The 10,885-nt window shown below is 40.2% G+C and overlaps 1 long non-coding RNA gene across 1 annotated transcript; it reads right to left on the bottom strand.

Moving 5' to 3' along the window:
• Positions 1–2,239: 2,239 nt before the first annotated feature.
• Positions 2,240–9,520, bottom strand: LOC135551486 (uncharacterized). Its single transcript, XR_010457318.1, has 3 exons — positions 9,452–9,520; positions 9,319–9,351; positions 2,240–2,299 (listed from the first exon to the last, which is right to left on the bottom strand). It is a non-coding gene; the product is annotated as an uncharacterized LOC135551486 (long non-coding RNA).
• Positions 9,521–10,885: the final 1,365 nt, after the last annotated feature.

The raw sequence follows: 10,885 nt of genomic DNA, 5'->3' as shown, positions 1-10,885 counted from the left end.
CACCCATTGTTGCTTTTAGCTATAGGACATCAAAATTATTATTTTAAAACCTGACTGTTAATGAAATGGTTAACTTGAATAAAGAAAGTGAGACATGAGTTTCAGTATATGGTTGAAGGCCAAAGGCAACCTTACCAGTTTGGAGAATTCGGAGCAATTGCCCTGTGCTGAAAAACTTTCGACCCTGATGATACACAGCAGCTTGCATTGAGAGGCTCTAGGGTTAGTAGTCCAGAATCAAAGCAGCAGCAGTGGCTTCGCTGGTCAAACTGGTGGTCTCCGCAGCACCGGTGGTGACCGGACATTTTGGCCAGGACCTTCCTTCCTTGGCCACTTCCACAGCAAAGCTGGTGGTCTTCATCATAAAGGTCTGTGGGACAGGTAATAACAGTTGAGTGCTTTAAACAGAATCTGATCAAGTGCTCAAGTTTGTCATTGTGAAGGGGAGTAAGTGAGCATAGATGTACAGACGGTGGCAAGTGAAATTCAAGGACTTTCGAGCACTAGTATGTATTTTCAATGATCTGTTTAATAGTTCCTATCATGCAATGGTTTCTAGTTGCCACCAGATGAGATATCACCACTACCTTACAAGTTCTAATCAATGTGTTTCACTACTTAATTACTACACACAGGAGTGCTAAGTCAGTGATGAGGATGTTGACTGATTTCCTTGTATGAACTGTAACTAAGAAATATTTAAAGTTGCATGATGCATTTATATTTTTGTTCAGTGTACGTGATGATATAAAATGGTCTATGTAAATTCTTTATTTTTAGCAAAATGCTTGGTCCCACAGGCTGTCCCAACACATGACAAAGTGAATTCTGACCGTGTAACACACCCTTAGTTGACTCAAATGTTTTCTATACCCATTTGAAGAAACAAATGAATGTGTTTAAGATTAAAGATTCTCTCAGGGGACCCTACTTCAATTTTAGGAGACCCCACATGGGTCCCAGACCCCAAGTTTGGGAACCACTGTACTACTAACCTCTCTCCCCGCTTGCTTCAATGCTTCCTCTCTTTTTGTATTTCCTTTCCACTTTTTTAAAAACTTTTATTTAACTAGACAAGTCAGTTAAGAACAAATTCTTATTTACAATGGCGGCCAAACCTGGATGACGTTGGGCCAATTGTGCGCTACCAGACCGCGGAACACGTGAGGAAATAAAACTGGGTTGTCTGTCTGGAAATTAATTCGCAAGACCACATTTGTCATATCAACCTATTTGATCATTCTGTTTTCTAATTTTAATTAAATTGCCCTTTCAAGTACTAACTTGAGAATGTCAGATTTTTTTTCATGCTTTTCCTACTTCAATTTCAGTGTGTCGAATTTAAGTACCGAGTGCGAGCTCTGGGTGCAGGTGGGAAATTAGGTTGTCACAATGACTCGGCATGAGAGAATTGGGAAATATCTCCCAAAAAGCTTTCGGACTAGACAGACCTCAATGGGGTGAGCCAAGTCTAAGATGCACACTGACACCACCTATTTTGTATGCCTTTTGATGTAGTTGTGTTATTCTTCCCAATGATGACAGAAAATGCCTCAAGACCTGACACCACTGACCTTTTCCACAACACTTGGAATGGGGTTGGGTCCTGGTTAGGATCTGAGAGTCACAGCACAGTTGGTTGAGTGGGTCATAGGCCTGAAACCCACAGCAATCTGACACCAGCTGGCTCACATTAAGAGTCAGCTGACCTGCATCGGTTGAATCACAGATAAACACACAAAATACCAATTCAAACTTGGGAGATGCTGAGAATGTTTTCAACCCAGTTACCAGATTTGAGTGACTAGATACAGTGGGATACTGCTAGACAGTCATGTCTCCTCTCTCACCTTTACAACAGGAAGCCTGGATGAGGTTGAAGGCCCTGTTTCCACAGCAGGACAACCCCACCCCTTCATGTAGTACTTCCTCACAGCAAGTGTAATCTAGAACGTCATATTTCCTCTTGCTGCAGAGGTGATCTCTTGGAGACCTGAAAGGCAGGGTTTAATCTTCATGTCTAGAGTGCATTTTCTATGTCTATGTGCAGCATATATACTAGACAGAATGGAGTCACAATGCTCACACATACAGTCACATCATGCTGCCACCTTAATTAAAGGTAGGATGAATTTGCCCCTAAACACTATCAGGTCAGTTTTTCATATCCCCGCTTAAGATTTGAGCCCTAGGGCAGCTCCTACCCAGAGCACAGATAATAAGGGTACTTGCTATACTCACGTGTCATAGAACTTCCCAGCATGGGCAGAGACTGGAACTCCAAAAGGATTGACTTGCCCTGTGGAACATCAAGACAAAGCATTGGCTACGTATTCTGTGAAAAGCTCGATCTCAGGTCATGAGGAATGCTTATTAATCTAAGTGTGGCATTTGCAAAACGCTCACTAAGAGAATTTTGGAACTGTAAATCGCTTTACAGTAAAAAAGTAAAGCAATGCGAAATGTATTGTTTAAAATCGCATTTTACAACTGCCGATACAGTGACTGAAGTTGAATAAGGTATTGGCAGGAAGCAACGGTATCTATAGCTCCAGTTAGCACTTCCTAAAGGTCTCTGCAGCTCCATATAAGTCATTTGAATTCAAAAACGTTAAAATCAGTCTTAATATCCCCATCACTCTATAAACTACACAGCCAGTAGTAGAGGTCGACCGATTATGATTTTTCAATACGATACCGATTTATTGGAGGACCAAAAAAAGCTGATACCGATTAATCGGGCAAATATAAAAAATAAAAAAAGTATATATACATATTTGTAATAATGACAATGACAACACTTAACATCAATTTAGTCTCATAAATAGTGAAACATGTTCAATTTGTTTTAAATAATGCAAAAACAAAGTGTTGGAGAAGAAAGTAAAAGTGCAATATGTGCCATGTAAAAAAGCTAACGTTTAAGTTCCTTGCTCAGAACATGAGAAAGCTGGTGGTTCCTTTTAACAAGAGTCTTCAATATTCCCAGGTAAGAAGTTTTAGGTTGTAGTTATTATAGGACTATTTCTCTCTATACCATTTGCATTTCATATACCTTTGACTATTGGATGTTCTAATAGGTTTCTTTAGTATTGCCAGCCTAATCTCGGGAGTTGATAGGCTTGAAGTCATAAACAGCGCAATGCTTGAAGCACAGCGAAGAGCTGCTGGCAAATGCAGGAAAGTGCTGTTTGAATTAATGCTTACGAGCCTGCTGTTGCATACCATCGCTCAGTCAGACTGCTCTATCATATCATAGACTTAATTATAATATAACACACAGAAATTACAAGCCTTAGGTCATTAATATGGTCAGAAATGGGAACTATAATTTCAAAAACAAAACGTTTTATTCTTTCAGTGAAATACAGAACCATTCTCTATTTTATCTAACAGGTGGCATCCATAAGTCTAAATATTGCTGTTACATTGCACAACCTTCAATGTTATGTCATTATGTACAATTCTGGCAAATTGATGACGGTCTTTGTTAGGAAGAAATGGTCTTCACACATTTCGCAACAAGCCAGGCGGCCCAAAATTCTGCATATACCCTGACTCTGCTTGCACAGAACGCAAGTGCAGTGACACTATTTTACTAGTTAAAATAAATTCATGTTAGCCGGCAATATTAACTAAATATGCAGGTTTAAAAATATATACTTATGTATTGATTTTAAGAAAGGCATGGATGTTTATGGTTAGGTACACATTGGTGCAACGACAGTGCTTTTTTCGCGAATGCGCTTGTTAAATCACCCGTTTGGCACCGCATCAATTATATATATATATATATATATATATATATATGCAACGCAGGACAAGCTAGATAAATGAGTAATATCATCAACCATGTGTAGTTAACTAGTGATTATGTTAAGGTTGGTTGTTTTTTACAAGATAAGTTTAATGCTAGCTAGCTCCTTGCTGCACTCGCATAACAGGTAGTCAGTCTGCCACGCAGTCTCCTTGTGGAGTGCAATGTAATCGGCCATGATCGGTGTCCAAAAATGATTACCGATTTTGTTATGAAAACTTGAAATCGTCCCTAATTAATCGGCCATTCCGATTTTATCGATTGACCTCTAGCCGGTAGTGTGCCCTCGAAGGCAATGCTGATCCAGTAATGATGACAACTAATTTCACTGACTTATCTACACTGAACAAAAATGCAACAGTTTCAAAGTATTTTACTGAGTTACAGTTAGTATAAGGAAGTGTAGTCAATTCAAATACATAAATTAGGCCCTAATCTGTGGATTTCACACATGCATCTGTTGGTATTACTTAAAAAAAAGGGTATGGGCGTGGATCAGAAAACCCGTCCGTATCTGGTGTGACCACCATTTGCTTCATGCAGCGCAACATATCTCCTTCGCATAGAATTGTTCAGGCTGTTGTTTGTGGCCTGTGGAATGTTTTCCCACTCCTCTTCAATGGCTGTGCGAAGTTGCTCGATATTGGCGGGAACTTGAACACGCTGTCGCCAACTGTGCATCCCAACTGTGCTCAATAGGTGACATGTCTGGTGAGTATGCAGGCCATGGAAGAACTGGGACATTTTTTTGCTTCACGGAATTGTGTACAGATTCTTGCAACATGGGGCTGTGCATTATCATGCTGAAACATGAGGTGATGGTGGTGGATGAATGGGCCTCAGGATCTCGTCACAGGATGTCTGTGCATTCAAATTGCCATCGATAAAATGCAACTGTGTTTGTTGTTCGTAGATTATGCCTGCCCATACCATATCCCCACCACCATGTTCCACCATCTGTTCCACAATGCTGATGTTAGCCAACCGTTCACCCACACGATGCCATACACGCTGTCTGCCATCTGCCTTGTGAGGTTCCCAAGTGGTGCAGCGGTCTAAGGCACAGCATCTCAGTGCAAGAGTCACTACAGTCCCTGGTTCAATTCCAGGCTGTATCACATCCGGCCTTGATTGGGAGTCCCATAGGGCGGTGCACAATGCCGTCCGAATTTGGTTGGGGTAGGCCATCATTGTAAATAAGAATTTGTTCTTGCCAAGATAAAGGATAAATGTAAAAAAAAAGAAGAGCACGCAGATGAGTTTCCCTGAGACTGTCTCTGACAGCTTGTACAGAAATTCTTCAGTTGTGCAAACCCAGTTTCATCAGCTGTCTGGCTGGCTTCTCAAATTATCCCGCAGGTGAAGAAGCGGGATGTGGAGGTCCTGGGCTGGCGTGGTCTGTGATTGTGAGGCCGGTAGGATGTACTGCCAAATTCTTTAAAAACGACATTGGAGGTGGCTTATGGTAGTGAAATTAACATTAAATTATCTGGCAACAGCTCTGGTGGACATTCCTGCAATCAGCATGCCAATTGCACGCTCCCACATCTGTGGCATTGTGTTGTCTGACAACTGCACATGGCCTTTTATTGTTCCCAGCATGAGGTGCACCTGTGTAATGATCATGCTGTTTAATCAGTTTATTTATATGCCACACCTGTCAGGTGGATGGATTATCTTGGCAATGGAGAAATGCTCATGAACAGGGATGTAAACAAGTTTGTAGACAATTTTAGAGAAATAAGCCTTATGTGCGTATGGAACATTTCTGAAGTATTTTATTTCAGCTCATGAAACATGGGACCAACATTTCATGTTGCGTTTTATATTTTTGTTCAGTATAGATTGCACATATCCCTAATAGGCTTCTAGACCAGAAAGCATGATGTGGCCACAGATTTGTTAGCGGATTGGAAATTCTTTTTTTTATTGATCTGTTTGTCCATGTCAGCAGATTAGGCTACTCTAATTTTTGACCTATTAACAAAATATATTCTGTCTCCAATCATATAAAGTGCAGTAGAATTGAATGAAATGTGTTTATAAAAGGGCACTCTTCCTGTGCAAAGAAATAATACACTGCTCAAAAAAATAAAAGGAACACTTAAACAACACAATGTAACTCCAAGTCAATCACACTTCTGTGAAGTCAAACTGTCCACTTAGGAAGCAACACTGATTGACAATAAATTTCACATGCTGTTGTGCAAATGGAATAATTTTTTATTTGCCAGAGAACACCAAGATTGGCAAATTCGCCACTGGCGCCCTGTGATGAAAGCAGGTTCACACTGAGCACATGTGACAGACGTGACAGACGTGACAGTCTGGAGACGCCGTGGAGAATGTATTGCTGCCTGCAACATCCTCCAGCATGACCGGTTTGGCGGTGGGTCTGTCATGGTGTGGGGTGGCATTTCTTTGGAGGGCCGTACAGCCCTCCATGTGCTCGCCAGAGGTAGCTTGACTGCCATTTTTTTGTTTTACCTTTATTTAACTAGGCAAATCAGTTAAGAACAAATTCTTATTTTCAATGACGGCCTAGGAACAGTGGGTTAACTGCCTGTTCAGGGGCAGAGCGACAGATTTGTACCTGGGGGGTTTGAACTTGCAACCTTCACAGTTGCTATTCCAACACTCTAACCACTAGGCTACCCTGCCACCCCACCGGGTACCGAGATGAGATCCTCAGACACCTTGTGAGACCATGTGCTGGTGCGGTTGTCCCTGGGTTCCTCCTAATACAAGACAATGCTAGACCTCATGTGGCTGGAGTGTCAGCAGTTCCTGCAAGAGGAAGGCATTGATGATATGGACTGGCCAGCCCGTTCCCCAGACCTGAATCCAATTGAGCACATCTGGGACATCATGTCTCGCTCCATCCACCAATGCCACGTTGCACCACAGACTGTCCAGGAACTGTCCACCTCATCAGCAGCATGCCCAGGCGTTGTAGGGAGGTCATACAGGCACATGGAGGCCACACACAGCCCCATTTTGACTTGTTTTAAGGACATTTCATCAAAGTTGGATCAGCCTGTAGTGTGGTTTTCCACTTTAATTTTGAGTGTGACTCCAAATCCAGAACTCCATGGGTTGATACATTTGATTTCCATTGATAATTTTTGTGTGATTTTGTTGTCAGCACATTCAACTATGTAAAGAAAAAAGTATTTAATAAGAATATTTCATTCATTCAGGTCTAGGATGTGTTATTTTAGTGTTCCCTTTATTTTTTTGAGCAGTGTATATACACACACACACACACACACAGACAGTTGAAGTCAAGACGTTTACATACACTTAGGTTGGTATCATTAAAACTAGTTTTTCAACCACTCCACAAAGTTCTTGTTAATAAACAATAGTTTTGGCAAGTCGGTTAGCTTCTGGAAGGCTACCCAAAATGCTTGACCCAAGTTAAACAATTTAATGGCAATGCTAACAAATACTAATTGAGTGTATGTAAACCTCTGACTCACTGGGAATGTGATGAAAGAAATAAAAGCTGAAATAAATCATTCTCTATTCTGACATCTCACATTCTTAAAATAAAGTGGTGATCCTAAATTACCTAAGACAGGGAATTTTTACTATGATTAAATGTCAGGAATTGTGAAAAACAGAGTTGAAATGTATTTGGCTAAGGTGTATGTAAACTTCTGACTTCAACTGTACATTAGTCATTCCTCAAATCCCAACAAATCAACCAGCCTCCTCCTAGAGTCAGACACCGAGGCCAAGCACAAGTCACACAGCATAATAAAAACAACTACCCATTGTCTGACTCCTTTCCTGGAGACCCAAAAGCAGACATCCCTCGCCAGGGAAATTAATTACAGAACAGTAGGAGACTGTATACATACAGTTGAAGTCGTAAGTTTACATACACCTTCGCCAAATACATTTAAACTTAATTATAAGTGAAATAATGTGTCTGTAAACAATTGTTGGACATATTACTTGTGTCATGCACAAAGTAGATGTCCTAACCAAATTGCCAAAACTATAGTTTGTTAACACAATTTGTAGAGTGGTTGAAAAACTATTTTTAATGACTCCAACCTAAGTGTATGTAAACTTCTGACTTCAACGGTATATAAACTCATCACATCGAGATTAGTAGGCTCTTACATACGTCTGCAAATGCGAAGGTGGTTGGAATACTTTATATTACGTTGAACATCGAAAAACTTGAAACACGCCGCCCATGAGCGGACGCATAAATACTTGGGATTCTATATGTCATTCTATGATTAGGCCCATAAAAAGGTCCCGTACCTGGAAGAAATGAATTCGTCCCTGATGATGCATAACTTCTCAGGCCCAACACCCCCAATAAACAATAATTCACAAGTTCCACTGTGGCTTACCGTAACCGAAGAGGAGCCCACATTGCAATACTATCTCTGCTGTATACTGTACACACATCAATCTGAGAGGCAGAATAGTAGCCCACATTACAATACCATCTCTGCTGTATACTGTACACACATCAATCTGAGAGGCAGAATAGTAGCCCACATTACAATACTATCTCTGCTGTATTCTGTACACACATCAATCTGAGAGGCAGAATAGTAGCCCACATTACAATACTATCTCTGCTGTATACTGTACACACATCAATCTGAGAGGCAGAATTTTAGCACACATTACAATACTATCTCTGCTGTATACTGTACACACATCAATCTGAGAGTCAGAATTGTAGCACACATTACAATACTATCTCTGCTGTATACTGTACACACATCAATCTGAGAGGCAGAGTAGTAGCCCACATTACAATACCATCTCTGCGGTATACTGTACACACATCAATCTGAGAGGCAGAGTAGTAGCCCACATTACAATACTATCTCTGCTGTATACTGTACACACATCAATCTGAGAGGCAGAGTAGTAGCCCACATTACAATACTATCTCTGCTGTATACTGTACACATCAATCTGAGAGGCAGAGTAGTAGCCCACATTACAATACCATCTCTGCTGTATACTGTACACACATCAATCTGAGAGGCAGAGTAGTAGCCCACATTACAATACCATCTCTGCTGTATACTGTACACACATCAATCTGAGAGGCAGAGTAGTAGCCCACATTACAATACTATCTCTGCTGTATACTGTACACACATCAATCTGAGAGGCAGAGTAGTAGCCCACATTACAATACCATCTCTGCTGTATACTGTACACACATCAATCTGAGAGGCAGAGTAGTAGCCCACATTACAATACTATCTCTGCTGTATACTGTACACACATCAATCTGAGAGGCAGAGTAGTAGCCCACATTACAATACCATCTCTGCTGTATACTGTACACACATCAATCTGAGAGGCAGAGTAGTAGCCCACATTACAATACCATCTCTGCTGTATACTGTACACACATCAATCTGAGAGGCAGAGTAGTAGCCCACACCTCTCAACTGCTTGCCCCATTTCCATCATATAAACAGACGCAAGAGAAGATAGTGCTTTCCACTTACCATGAGCATTGTAGCAGGGTAGAGTCAGCAAAACTGTACAAATTCAAAAAACAAATGTTAAAGAAAGGAAGTCTAGCCAGGTTCTACCCAAATTCTAGTGAATGTGCAGAGTTTGAAAGGGATGGTCACGTACCAAACATCAGAAGTGGAATTGTCATGGCGACTCTTTCAATAAAGCAGTCTCATTCATAGATGAAAAACTAAGGTGCACTGAAATAAGTAGTCAATATCAGCCACACCTACAAGTACCACCCCTGACAATAATATCCAGTTGGCTAGCTTTCCCCAACATACCATAGTGTGACCCAATCTCAGTCAATAATATGTTGTATGAGTCATTTGTTTTGTCTGGGACCTGCTTTTACAGTTGCAGATGGTGAAAATGTAAAGTGAAAATGTAAAGTGAAAATTACTGCATTAACAATTTAACCTAACTATTTTGTTAATTTCCGCCAAATTGTTACTCATGTCATAAAGGTGATTACAACTTCGGGCACTTTCAGAAGTTAAAATGTATTGATACACAATTTTACCAGTATTATAATTGTATTTGATTTGTCTAGAAACAATATCTGATATCTTGTATTTTTTCCCGGACAGCCAAGGACAAATGTCATTTCCATCACGTCATTAAACATCCATTTTAGTTTAAAATAATTTTATTGAACACATTTATCATACATTTGTACATTAACGTTTTTAAATATTATTTTTAAGTGATTAAGGTTTTCCTAATATTAATAATTCAACACAACACCTGAATGTATAAACTTGCATTGGTGACAGCTGAAAACATATATTTATCATGATAAATGTTATTTCCAACCAAACTTGTGAGATTATGATAACAACCATATGATTTCCCTTTCTAAAACAAATAAATCAATGTAATTTATACATAATATACTAATTTACCTATGGGTTGTGGTGGAAATGTTACACATTTAATTAATATAAGACAAAGATTTCAAACCACTGGAACTAGCATCTTTTCAATATGAGAACAATGTTTTGTCATTGACTGCACTTAGATGCAACAACTAGAACGTCTAGCACCTATTGTCATGCTTCCACCTGTCACCAGAGGGCGACAGAGACAGCCCTAGAGACGATGACGCAAAGGTGTTTTCTAATACTAATTATGATTCCCTTGTAAGAGGTGTGTTTCTGTTACCCTTTGCAGAAGCTTGATTCATTTGCGCTTGTCTCCTGAGTACGTTTTCAAGTCCTGGTGTTTATTTTTCCCCCCCAGTGTTAATTTGTACCTTCTGTTTAACCGTTTCCTAGTAAAGTATTTCCCTGTCTGGTTCTCTGCTGCTGGGTCTGACCTCATGTCATGCCTATATATTGAGGGAAGAGTTCATTGAGAGATACACATGTTCTATTTAATGTTTGAGTTTATGTCCTGCTTTGTATGTACTGTATAGTGAGTATCTAAGGCTTAGAAAGAGAGCTAAGTTCCTGCTAGAACAAGGCATCCAGCCCCATGTGCCTTTTGGTCACTGGATGGGCCTCGGGGAATAGTCCAACCACATTCTGTGGGCTGTATCATATGATGTTGTCACAC

Source organism: Oncorhynchus masou, chromosome 13 (genome assembly GCF_036934945.1).
Source record: "Oncorhynchus masou masou isolate Uvic2021 chromosome 13, UVic_Omas_1.1, whole genome shotgun sequence".
Lineage (NCBI taxonomy): Eukaryota > Metazoa > Chordata > Actinopteri > Salmoniformes > Salmonidae > Oncorhynchus > Oncorhynchus masou.
This window is presented reverse-complemented; position numbering and strand designations above follow the sequence as displayed.